At 49.6% G+C, this 12,798-nt stretch overlaps 1 long non-coding RNA gene across 1 annotated transcript; it reads left to right on the top strand.

Annotated features, from left to right (window-relative positions):
• The first annotated feature begins 224 nt into the window (after positions 1–224).
• Positions 225–12,173, top strand: LOC132535730 (uncharacterized). The gene is made up of 5 exons (XR_009547451.1): positions 225–571; positions 1,851–1,968; positions 5,642–5,728; positions 5,814–5,900; positions 12,041–12,173. It is a non-coding gene; the product is annotated as an uncharacterized LOC132535730 (long non-coding RNA).
• Positions 12,174–12,798: the final 625 nt, after the last annotated feature.

Genomic DNA, 12,798 nt, shown 5'->3' with positions numbered 1-12,798 from the left:
ATTAGCTGACTTACCAGGGGTGGGAGACAGCACTGTGCTCTGACCAGCAAAGTCCATCCTACCTGCCTGGCTGTGTCCCAGCCATGTTTCACACATCCCTTGTATCCCCTGCCAAGCCTGGGGCTCTGTGCTTAACACTCGAGAGTCCATGAACTTGAATATGGGAAGGGGGGGGGGGTTAGAGGGGTTGGGAGAAAGATAACTTCAGCTATATCAGCCTCTAACTGAAATCAAGCACTTCCTTCCAAGCATGAATGTGAGCAAGAAGCTGTGGTGGCAACAGCGGTCCCTGTGAGTGTCACCAAGTGGAAGCCACAGCTAGACTTCCGGGGACAGCATACCCGAGTCGTGGTGGCTATCTCTAAAGATCACTTCCCTGCCTCCCTGGGATGAAATGATAGCCGTTATGAGATCTGCCACTGAGTGGGTCAGAGGAAGTGCGTACACTCCTCCATCCCAAAGGCGCCTTGCACTCCGCACCTGCTTTCGGTTTCCTCTGACGACCCATCCTCTGCATTCAAACGCCATCAGTGTAAGCAGATGTCCACAGGAGTACACGATCTGAAATCAGGTGAGCTTATTTCCCATCTCCCTCCCCCACTTCCCAGAGTTTGCTGAAGGCAAGAAGTACGTGCCAAGTCCCAGCCCGGGCTCAGTCACAGTGACGGATGTGGGCAACACGCGGGCCCACCCTGGGGACCTTGTGCGCTTCTCTGCGACTTGGCAGCCACCAGCAGTTGAGCCGAGAGCTCACGAATTGGCTGCTCTCCACTCCGGGGAGACAGCTGACCTCGGGGGCTTCCTGGGATCAGATGCCCAGACAGTGACAGTTCTGGCCCTGTGCCATGCCTCCCTGGTTTGGCCTGCCGCAGCAATGGACAGTCTGGGTCACAGACTCGGCGGCTCGGTGCTTGGCTGCAGCCTTCTCACTTCTCCTCTGACGACCCTCCTCTTCCACCTGCGGACCGGGGAAACTGAAAGGCAGCCGTGGGTGTCTCCCTAGCCTCTTCAGGCTGATTTCTCAGCCCTGGGAGGGTTGGGGGACGGGTACACAACTGGAGATCTCTAACACGGGCTACATCGCCTTATATATTCAGAAGACATCTCTGCTGGTCCCCTTAGGCCTAGGAAGGCTGAGTTCTAGGCTCTCTGCCCCAGAAGGCACCTTGGGGAAAAAACGACCCATCCCACCCATCCCCTTGTCCTCACCACTGTGTCACCGGGGAAGGTCGCCTGACCCATCCTGGAGGTACAGATTGGGAACTGCCAGGCTGTCCTCCCCCAATACAACACTGCACGGGCTCATAAATAATGCATGCTGTTGGCATTGTAACCATCTGTCTCAGGTCAGTGAAAAATAGAACTGCAAATGCGTCCCAAGCCAAAAGCCCTGTTTGATTTGGGGTGGGGGGTGGGGTAATCAGGACCATTAGTGCTTCTACTTCCGGGGAGTCTACTCCCATTGGACTCCTGCAAGTCCCCCCACCAAAGGGTCTGTGACAGAATTCTCCTTTGTTCAGATTTCCAAAGACCCCTTGAGAGATTCTAAAAGTGTGGGGGGAAGAGTTGAGGCCTTGCTGAAGCAACACAGATGGGGCTTCCAAGATGCTTCCGGTTTGGGTCTCCTCTTTTTCTCATGGAAACCCCCTGTTGCCTTTCATGTCAGGTCCTCTGTAAAGGGGGAGCACTAATGCTTGCCTCAGAAGAAGGATAGCTGAGGCAGTGAATGTGAGAACCGTGAGCAAAGGCCACGAGTGAGACACCAGACATAGCAGCAATTAGCTGAGACAGGCCAAGGAGCTGTGACAAACATCCTTGCCAAAGGTCCATGGCTTCTTTCTCACTCACAGCCTTCCACATTGCGGTTCGGATACCTGAGCTTTCTCCATCTTGTGGAAAATGGCAGCTTCTACTCCAAGATGTCTGAACAGTAGATCTGTGTAGTCACTCAGGAGGAAGCACTGTTAGGTGAGGACTTCCTGCTCATCATTCAGACCTTGAGTGTTTAGAAGCTGGTTCCCACCAAAAGCTACCAAGGCCCAGTCCTTCTGAGTACCTGGGAAACTTCTGGTAGCAGACCTTGGGATCAGTCAGCCAGTGGGCAAGGAAACTTGTTATCAGCCTATCAGTTCTTCAATGGCCATTGGTTGAGGAGTTTAATGCCCCTACCATAAGCAGCCAATTACAGAAGGCTTCCATGCAGAAAGATCTGAGAAGCCACCACAAGGCTCTAACAGTCACCACCCTGGCAGGACTGGGAAATCAGAAACAAGATGGGCACTTTGCACATACTCTCTAGCTTAGAAGTCACCCCAGCTCCTCACCATGGCCTCAAAATCTGAAAAAAAAAAACTCTTTTTTTCTCCCAGTTGGGGTCCTATATCTACACAATTCCACTGCTCCTCACAGACTATTTTTCTTGTCCTCTTTAACCTCAGATAGAAAGGAAGAGAGGGAGTCGGGCTGTAGTGCAGTGGGTTAAGCGCAGGTGGCGCAAAGCACAAAGACCGGCATAAGGATCCCGGTTCGAACCCCGGCTCCCCACCTGCAGGGGAGTCGCTTCACAGGCGGTGAAGCAGGTCTGCAGGTGTCTATCTTTCTCTCCCCCTCTCTGTCTTCCCCTCCCTCTCTCCATTTCTCTCTGTCCTATCCAACAACAATAATAACTACAACAATAAAACAACAAGGGCAACAAAAGGGAAAAAATAAATTAAAAAAATATAAAAAAAAAGAAAAGAAAAAAAGAAAGGAAGAGAGACCAATGATCCGAGAGAAGGAAAGACACCACAGCACCCCTCCACTGTTCTTGGAGTTTCCTTTGATGCCACACATGGAGCTCCCAGGTGGTACCAGGGCTCAAACTCTTCAAGCACAGCAAGGTGTACGCTGTCTTGGCTGAGCCATCTCTCGGCCCTGAATGTGATTTTTGGGTTCTGATTCCTTCACTCAGCATTTGGGGTTCAGGCACAAACCAATATCAGCTTGTCTCTGGTTATTTCTTCTCTGGTTTTCTGGAGTCCCCCAGCTCTGTGGTGGTGGGCAGCTAGAAGCCAGACTTGGCAAGATCCCGCAGGGGAAGATTATGAGATTTCAGTTGTTTCTTGGGTTTCAACCTCCCTTGTGATCTTGAGGGGTGGAAGAGGGAGAGGCAGCCCACGCGGGAACTCGGAAAATAAGCAGAGATAAGAGCTTCTCAGCTCTGGCTAGCGAAGGCCCCTCACCCACTCGCTTCAAAGACAAACACTTCCTGCTCGTCGATTTGTTTTAGGCCTTGCCGAATCTGCAACTCTGTGGCCTTGGCGCTAAAAATAAATCTCCTGCAATAATGACAAGGCTGTTGCAAAGAGGAAGGCGTGCAGAGAGGAAAGACAGAGGCAGGAGAAGCTGAGAGCGGGTGAAGAGAAACTGAACACCCAAACAGGAAGAAGGGTTGTGGGCAGAAGTCCCAGCTGCTTCCCCCACTGTAGGCCAACCCACTGCAAAAGCCAGGGAGGGCACTTCTCTGATCCACCGTTCCTGAGACTGAGTCATGGAGGAAGCAGTGTCCCACCTAGCCACATGCCTTCTGTGACCCAGTCCAAGCACCAGCAACATGGGCGTCACCTGGGAACCTATAGAAATGCCAGTTGTCAGGCTGGGGAGACAGCTTAGTAATTCTGGTGTGTGTGTGGGGGGGGACGACAAACAACTTTCATGCCTGAGGCTCTGAGGTTCCAGGTTCAGTCCCCAGCACTACCACAAGCCAGAGTTGAGCAATGCTCAGCTCTCTCTCTCTCTCCCTGTATCTCTGTCATTAAAATAAGTAAATGTATGGAAGGAAAGAAGGAAGGAAGAAAAGGAAGGAAGGAAGGAAGGAAGAAAGAAGGAAAGAAAGAAAGAAAGAAAGAAAGAAAGAAAGAAAGAAAGAAAGAGTTGTCCCCACCTCTACCCTAGCCACATTGAACCTGCTATGTCACCAGCTGCCCCCACCAGCCCAGGGGTGATCACCATTAGAGTCTGAAAAAGTCTCTGTCACCAAATGCAACCTGGATGAGGCAGACAATACTGTTCCCAAGTCCCAAAACTCAGTGGGGAGCCCTTGGCCAGCAAGTCTCCTCGGGACCCACAGCTCGTTTCATTAGAATGTGACACTGTTCCCCACACCATCCCCTGCCCAAGACAAAGGCATCCTCTTGTTATCTTGTTATAGATTTTCTCTCTCTCTCTCTCTCTCTCTCTCCCTCCCTCCCTCCCTCCCTCCCTCTCCCTCTCCCTCTCCCTCTCCCTCTCCTTCTCTCTTCCTCCCTCCCTCCTTCTTCCATCTTGAGCGTGAAGAAAGAGACCAGAGCACTGCACAGTCCTTCCTGGTATTTGTTCTTGCTTGTTTGTATGTGACACTCTGATCAAACCCCAAGCATATACTCTCCTGATGAGCCAACTCCCCAGCCCAGGTCTGGGGTCTCCTTCACCCATCCTGTGTCCACCAGGAATTTACACAGACCCTTTCACAGACCTGGCTATGCCCACTAGGATCTCACTAGGAGTTTTCCTTTCAAGCTTTTCCCTCCAGCCCCTGTTGTAGTGTTTCTCCTTTCCCAGGCCCCAAGCCTGACACGTTTTCCTGTCTTCTAGTCTTCATGGAACACTACTTCATGGTCCTCTGGCATAATTTTGATACACTCTGACAATACCCCCTTAAGTCTCGATGCCATATTTCAGCCCTCTTTGCTGTTCTTACAAGAGACTCCTCCTCTTCTCCTTCCTACCTTGGCAGCAGTAAACTGAGTTATGGAGTAGGGGACTGGCCGCACTGTTGCCCAAGGTGGACAGGTGAGCCACTGGACCATTGTTTAGATGCTGAGCAGGTGACAAACAGTTATGGCTGCTCCTTGCTGGAATTCTAAATAGTGCCTGTCACTCTTCATTGACTATAAAATGTACAAATGTGAATGATAAGAAAGAACATAACTATGCCCCATCTTATCAAATTTATTTTAGCTGTGCTTTAAAAATCAATTTAATTTGTAAATTATTCATGGCATGGAGCGATGATTACAGACTTGCACAGTCAAAAAAAAAACCTTCTGCTTTAAAAATTGTGTTAACTTTTTTTGAGACATTTTGGGAATGGTTTTTATCATTTTTTATTACTAGGGTAATGCATATCTAGTTTAGAAAATGTGGGTACTACCGATAAGCAAAATTAATTACTGTATTTACTATCATCTCTAGTGCTACGACCAAGAAGTAATCACTGTTAACATTTAAGTATATATTCCTTCAGTCTTCTTTTTATTACACACACACACACACACACACACACACATATCTTTTCCCCCCTGTCTGTTTTAGGGTCATTCTGAATGTTCTAGCTTGCCTCCCACTCAAAATGGCGCCCATCAGTCTCTTCCTCTGGTTCTAGAGTCCCTCACTTTCTGGAAAGAGACCTCATTGGGCAGGGTGTCTTTGTTGTGAAGCATGTGACCCAGATCCCAGCCCTGACACTACATGGGAGGTTCTATGGCAATGGAAGAAGTTCTGGTGCTGTGGTCTCTCCTCAACTAGGCAGCCAATGAGTTGACAACTGGAAGTTAGCCATGATGGCAAACGTTACTGACCAGGCCTCATCACTCAGTTTCTCCTCCACTTTTCAACTTTGCAGCACACTCTTGCAAGTGCCCGGGGCCAGCATTGCAGGCATGGAATCTGAATAGCCACATGGGACTCTGAAACCACAGTACCAGAGCTGGTAAGCAAAAAAGAAAGGGAGAAGGCCATTCCCGGGGCGCAAGTAGACAGCTGACTGTGAAAGCTTGAACTTGACCCTGTCCTAGATGCAGAGCCTGAACTAAGTAGCAGTCGCCTCCAGCAAGAACCGTGCCCAGACCCTTGTCACCTGAGCCTCCTGGGAGTAGTTGATGGTAAGTACTCCCAGCCCTCCCCCCACACCTATGCACTGGCTCTACCTTGTCTCCTTCCCATCCTCCTTCCAGGAAGGGTCAAGCCCCCGCTGCCCACAGTGTGGATGAGCTTTTCCCACCCCTACTTTCTGTGCTGACTGCATCCCCTCTGATCACACCCTCTCCAGTCCCAGATCAAGTCTAAGCAACCTGAGACTACCACAACCACTGGCACACACAGCACCTGTGCCTTATCACCATAACTGTTGAGTTGCAGGGAGGGAATATGGCTGGGGCTGAGGGAAGGGGGGTGGGGGTGGTGCAGGGCCAGTACCAGGCACCCCTTTATCCATCACTAGGATAAGGCCCTCAGCTGCTTCCTTTCTATTCCTTCCACGAGAGGCTAAGCCTCCACCCCTATGCTGGCTCCATCCATTGTCCATTGTCTTGTTGGAAATTAGTCCTCAGTTGGGCAGGTGTGGGTTCACCACTCTGGGTCACTTTTTCTTTAATTTTTCATTTAGAGAGAGAGTAAGATGGGGGCTGGTGGTGGCACACCCCATTAAGCATACATAGTACCAAGTGCAAGGATCCGCACAAAGATCTGGGTTTGAGCCCTTCTTCCCCACTTGCAGGGGGATGCTTCAAAGCAGGTCTTTCTCTCTTCCTCTGTATCTCCCCCTCCTCTCTCAATTTCTCTCTGTCCTATCCAATAAAAATGGGAGGGGGTGGGAATGACTGCAAGGAGCAGTGGATTCGTATGTTGACACTGAGCACCAGCGATAACCCTGGGGGGAAGGGGAGAGAAAGAGAGAGAGAGAGAGACTTCAGCACTGCAACCCCCTCCACTCCCACAGCACTTCCCATAAGGTGCAAGGGATCAAACCCGGCTGTGTGCATGGCAGTGATAGTGCCCTACCCAGTGAGCTATCTTCCTGACCTGAGGTGGGTTTAAGTGGGCTCTAATCTCCCTCCCAATATTGAGACCCTGCCCCCACTCCCACAACCACCTTCGGCACCTCCCACCCCACCCGAAGCCACCCCTCCTGCAGGAGGGAGGGAGTGAAGCATCGTGGTTACCAAGGAACTGCCATGCTAGCCACCAAAGTGACTGCTCGTTATTTGAACACTTTCTTCTATTTGACTGAATACAGGGAAAATGTCACACATAGAATATTCATCATCCGCCTCGCGCGCCTTTTCTTCCCTGCTTATCTCCCTGCTGTCATGTACGAGTCCCGGCTGCAGGTTCATTTGGTATGTTGAGTGCGTGCCCGAAGAGAGGGGGCTACGGTGAGCCTAGCCTGCACGCTCCGTGCCTCGACAGCCGGCCCTCCCCGCCGGCGACACCCCGGCACACGCACGCCACTCACGCTGACCCCTCGAGGCTGGGGCCACGTCTGCTCCGAGCGGCGGGAGCACCAAGGAGCTGAGGAGCCTTCACAGCCGCTTAGTGATTCCCCGCCTGTCACTTTCGCAGACACCTCGGCTTCCAAAGCTTTTATCCTCAGGTGCTTCTGAGAAGATGCAGGCTGGCAGCCCCACCCCACTTCAAACGCCGGCTGCTTCCAGATCCTCCGATGGGGCGAGCGGCGCCTGCCAATTCTGAAGCTCCAAAGCCATACGCAGACTCTCTCTTTTCTCGTCTCCCCCCCCCCCCTTTCTTGGCGGACAGGATTCTGGGGCTAGGAAATCAAAGTCTTCACCCTGACAGTTAGATAGTATGTCCAGCTTCAGAAGCACAAGCCTGAAATCCAATGGCTTAAAGCAGAGAAGGATTTTCTTTTTCTCTCTTTTATCATCCAAACAGAGGTGGGTGAGGTTGCTCCTTAAGGCCACCAAGGGCCTGGGTCTTTGCTCCTCTGTTCTTCAGGGGTGACCATCACCTCATGCTCTTAAGATGGCTGCTGGCATGTCAACAACCATCACATCTGAATGCCGGGAAAAGTAAAGAAGTGACCCTTCTTAAAAAGGAACATTTCAGAAAGCCCATTCTAAGAACACCCTGCTCATATGTTCTATTGGCCTGTAGCTGCAGGGCCTTGGAATGGAACTTGTCAGGACACAGACACTCAGGGAAGAAAGGTCAGGCATCCCCCCCTCCACAGGGAGCAGACAGCCAGCCACAAGCCAGAGAGGAAGGAGTCAGGAAGGACAAGCTCTGTCAGGGTGTCACCACCTTGATCCAGGACCTCCAGAACCAGGAGAAGGGTAACTCATGCTGTGAGAGAACCAACCGCCACCACTGCCACTGAGCCTCCACTGAGATGGGCAGGGAGGGGAGCGAGAGAATGGCGGGGGAAGTCTGAGGCTGCCTCGCACTTCAGGGAACACTTTGTATGCCCGGACTTTTAAAGTCATGTTGTAAGTATTTTGACATGTTTTTGTTTTTGTCATTGTTGCCACGGGAGCACCACTGCCAGGCTGACTTTTTCAGATAGAGACAGACAGGGAAAAAGCCCACAGCACTGAAGTCTCTGCCAGTACAGTGGGAGAGGGCCTCGAACCTGGGTCCTGCGCATAGCAAAGCAGGCACACTATCCAGGTGAGCTGTCTTCCTAGCCCCTCATGTAACTGTTTTGAAGATTCTTCTCATCAAGCGGTCCCCAGAGGGCCTGTACCACACCCCCAACACACACACACCCCCAACACACACATACCCCCAACACACACACACACACACCCAACACACACACGCATGCACACACCGCACCCCCCCTCTCCAGCCAGCTCTTCCCCAACCTTCATTTCTCTTGTCTCCGCATAAGCTTCCTCCCTGGAAATGCTTATATAAAAACTTCAGCTGTTCTGGAGTGACTTGAAAAGCACCGAAATAGCCCTCCCTCCCTTCCACTGCCCATAAATAGCCTGAAAGTCTAAAGTCGGCGCTTCACTCCTTTGGTTAATCCATTATGTCCTCTGAAAGTACAAGTTAAATGGTGATGGATCTACATCCGGTCAGCCCAGAGCTGGATGTGATGGTGATGGGGAGGTAGGCTAGGAAAAGGGGGGTGGGGGGCCACAGAGAGCCAAGAGCCTACAGAAGGCCTGAGTGGGGCCAATACCAGCAGAGAGTCCCCTCAAATACTGTTTGGCCTGTATTTCTTTCCTTCTTTCCTGTTTTCTTTCTTTCTTTCTTTTTTAATCACCAGCAGTGTTGCTGGGGCTAGGTGCCTGCAAGACAACTCTACCATTCCTGGTAGCCATTTCTTTTATTTGACAGGACAGAGAGAATTTGTGAGGGGAAGGAGAAATAGAGATAGAGTGCAAATCACTTTTCCACCATTTTAGACAATAACCAGGGATTAAACCCAGGCTCAACCCCCATCACACACACACACACACACACACACACACACACACACACACACATCCTCCACATGCAAGGAACACACTCTCACTCCACTCTACCACTGAAGCACTTCTTTGGCCCATCACCCCAGAAGAGTAAATTAGTCAGTGTGCCAAGATATTTGCTTGTTGCATCAGTAGTATACCTGCCCTTATAAACTCAACTCCAACCTCTGGGGCTAGGAGATAGCAAGCATTTGTTTCCCAACTAACTTTCTGGTAGGCTCTGCCAGCCAGAAACCGAGGTAGGAGACAGAAAGGCAGGGAAGGTATACAAGAGATGGATTTGGAACCTCTAACTGATCTCTCTTCAGAATTTCTCAGACATTGCACCACTGACTTCTGGCTTCCTCGCTGGAGGTACATGACACCAAGCAACTCCTCCCCACCCCCTTCACTTCTAGAAGATTCAGCTCCCCCCCCTTTTTTTTAAATTACTCTTGATGTTCAAAATGGTGCTGCCTTTAGAGACAGATTTGTAATGTTGCTGTTTGGCACACTCTCTGCTCTCAAGATTCTTATTAGATCGATTCCCATCTCTTTATTTCTTTTTCTTTCCTTTTTTCTTTTCTCTTCATTCTTTCTTTCTTTTTTAACAGAGCACTGCCCACCTCTGGCTTATGGTGGTGCTGGAGATTGAACCTGGGACCTCAGGCATGAGAGTCCTTTTGGATAGCCATTATGTTACCTCCCCCGCCCTTCTTAATTCCTCTCATACTTCTCTTGCTGAAACCACTTGGTCTTTCTGCATTCACCGTTCACCTAGGCCATCAGTCCCATCTTCTGCAGACGCTGGGCTATTCTAGCCAGTGAGCCTATTATGCTAGCAATTGCACTTTTTTTCTTTCATTCCAAGAACCCTGACGTGTTCTTTTGACAGCAGGCAGCTCTTTATTTATGGAGAGCGCTTTTACTTCATTTAAATATTGCTCTCCATCCAGAGAGAATTCTGTGGGGATTAGTTCTCATGTTTGTTTAGTTTGACGCCTCTCTTTCACAATGTTGGTTTTCCTCACATATGTTTGATAATTCTTTGCTCGCTCTCTCTCTCTCTCTCTCTCTCTCTCCCCCTCCCTCCCTCCCTGTTATAGATGAAGGTCCAGGCTTATCTGCAGTAGAGACTGGTGTGCATTTTTCTAAACTACAGTGACAAATGCCTACTCTCATGACAATGACAACCAGAGCCAGTTATGGAAGCCTAAATCCTCAAGACCACTTTATAAGGAAGGCCTGAGAGCAAGTCACATTTTCCTGTTGACACTGGCAAGCTTGCTGTTCACTCCCCCACAGCCATCACCAGCCTGTTGCCCCCAGCCCCCACATTGTAGAGTTCCTGTTGTGGCTTTGTCCTAGAACACTGTATCAGGAGCTAGTTCTGCCAAAGCTGTGGTCAGGGCCAGAGCCCCTAACTCACAGCCTCACCAACAACCCCACAGCCCACCCTCCCTCCTTAAGCCCTTGTTTCATCTGGTCTTGAGATTCCTTTCAAGCTTTTCAGAACATTCACTTTGGAGAGAGAGAATTCACTTGCCTATGTAGCCTTTAAAGGATCTTCAACCACACTGTAAGGAGCCTACGCCCTCACTCTTTTCCAAGCTTTCTGGTCCACTGGTAACACCTGTCCTGCTTCTCAGCTAGGCTTTTGGTTTTACGTAGCCTTTCGATATGAAAAACTTCACGTTATAAACAAGTAGACAGAATGCTATCGTGAACATTATGCTAGAGACCCAGGAAGTGGCACAATGGCCAGAGCATTAGACGTAAAGGTTTGAGGACCCAAGTTCAATCCCTGGTATCCCAACTGCCTGAGTGGTAGCCTGTTTCCTTCTCTCTCTCTCTCTCCATATATATTCTCAGTATCTCTCCATCTCTTTCTCTCTCTTTCATGTTAATAAGTCAATATTTTATTTTTAAAAAGCATTATGCTAAGAAAAATGAGTTGGTCACAAAAAGACGGATGCTGTCTCATGACCCACACATGGGGCTGAGGAGAAGTCAAAGCACCAGTCTCCCATTCATAGACTTCTGGCTCACTGTAGCTTCGTTGCTGTCCAGTGGTGCTAGAAGTCAAACCTGGGCCTTTATGCATGCAATGTAGGTGCTTCTCAGCTGAGCCTCCTCTCCAACTCCTAGAAGTTTTTTTTTATATTGTTGTTACTATTGTTTATTTTATTTTTGTGAAGTCAGAGCCTTGTGTATGTATGATTTCGCCACTCTGAACCAGTGTGTGAGAGAGACTTTATGTGTGTGATTTCACCACTCATTCAAAGAGAGAGAGGGAAGAGGAGAAAGAATAAAAGAAGGGAGAGACACCACAGCACAAAAAGCTTCCTCCACAACCCCGGCACCCACCTCCCCACACGGTGCCAAGTCTTGAGCCCTAGCTAGGTACCTGGCTAGTCAGGGGCCCTACCCAATCTTATCTCTCCCATCCCCAACTGCTTTTCTAAATATTACTATCACTCCTCTAGCCACCCAGCTTTATTCTGTATTTTTAAAGATTTATTTATTCAATAACCAGAGATACAGAGAGACAGAAGAGAAATAACTAGAGGAGAGAGAAAGAGAACCAGAGCCCCACTATGGCACACGTGATGCCCCAGGATTGAACTCAGGACCTTATGTTCAAGAATCCAACACTTTATCCATTGCACTACCTACCTCCCAGGTCACTAGCACCCAGCTTTACACATGTGAAGTGATTCATCTGTAGTCATATACACATACAGAGAGAGAGAGAGAGAGAGAGAGAACTCCCCCATATTTATTTGTTTATTTGTTTGTTTGTCTTTCCCTTCTCGTTTCAACAGTGTTCCAAGAAGGGAGACAAGCAGTCAGTCAGCATCCCTGACACCCAAAGTGAAGAGGTTCAGAAATGTTCATGGTGGTGATCGAAGCAGGGTAATGGATAGATGGGAGTTTGTGACACTCTCGTTTTCCCTCCGATATTCAGTATGTCTGGAGAAAACAACAACAACAAAAGACCCTCCATAATTAAAAGGAGTTGGAAGAATGAATGTTCCTGAATGAAACATTATCTCCACAAAGCCTTGCCTGCCGCCTCCCAGTCCAGTGATTCCCAGCCACTGGGGCCTGAGCATGAAGCCCTCCCCTCCTGTGGGAAAGAGGCATTGAGAGCCCGGTGTCAGCAGGGACAATCTGCTCAGAGAAGTGCTTTGTCCAGGTGGAGAGGCTGCAAGCACTCCCACTCTAGCCTCCAGCGGCTACTGTGACCCCTGGTGCAATGCCAGCCCTGACAGTGTGCTTGCAGACCAAGCCGGGGTCCACAGTAGTCCGCTGTCACATGTGTGTTTTCAGGGCTCTCCCTCCTCCCTCTTTCTGACTTGATCTTCTGCTACAAGTCCTAACAATTGGAAATTTCAGCCTTGCTTGGGTATTGGATTCAATCAGGGACTATGTCATTTGTACTATTGATTCATAGGTATTTCTCACCTAAACAGTGAAGCCCTCAAATGCTGCCATGCTTACATCCTCTTTCTGAGATGTGGACTCAAACACAGTCTTGCACAGTGATGGTTCAGTCAGTGGTGGGTCATATATCCCACTG

Source organism: Erinaceus europaeus, chromosome X (genome assembly GCF_950295315.1).
Source record: "Erinaceus europaeus chromosome X, mEriEur2.1, whole genome shotgun sequence".
Lineage (NCBI taxonomy): Eukaryota > Metazoa > Chordata > Mammalia > Eulipotyphla > Erinaceidae > Erinaceus > Erinaceus europaeus.
The sequence above is the reverse complement of the archived record's forward strand: the minus strand, read 5'-3'. Positions and strand labels throughout refer to the sequence as shown.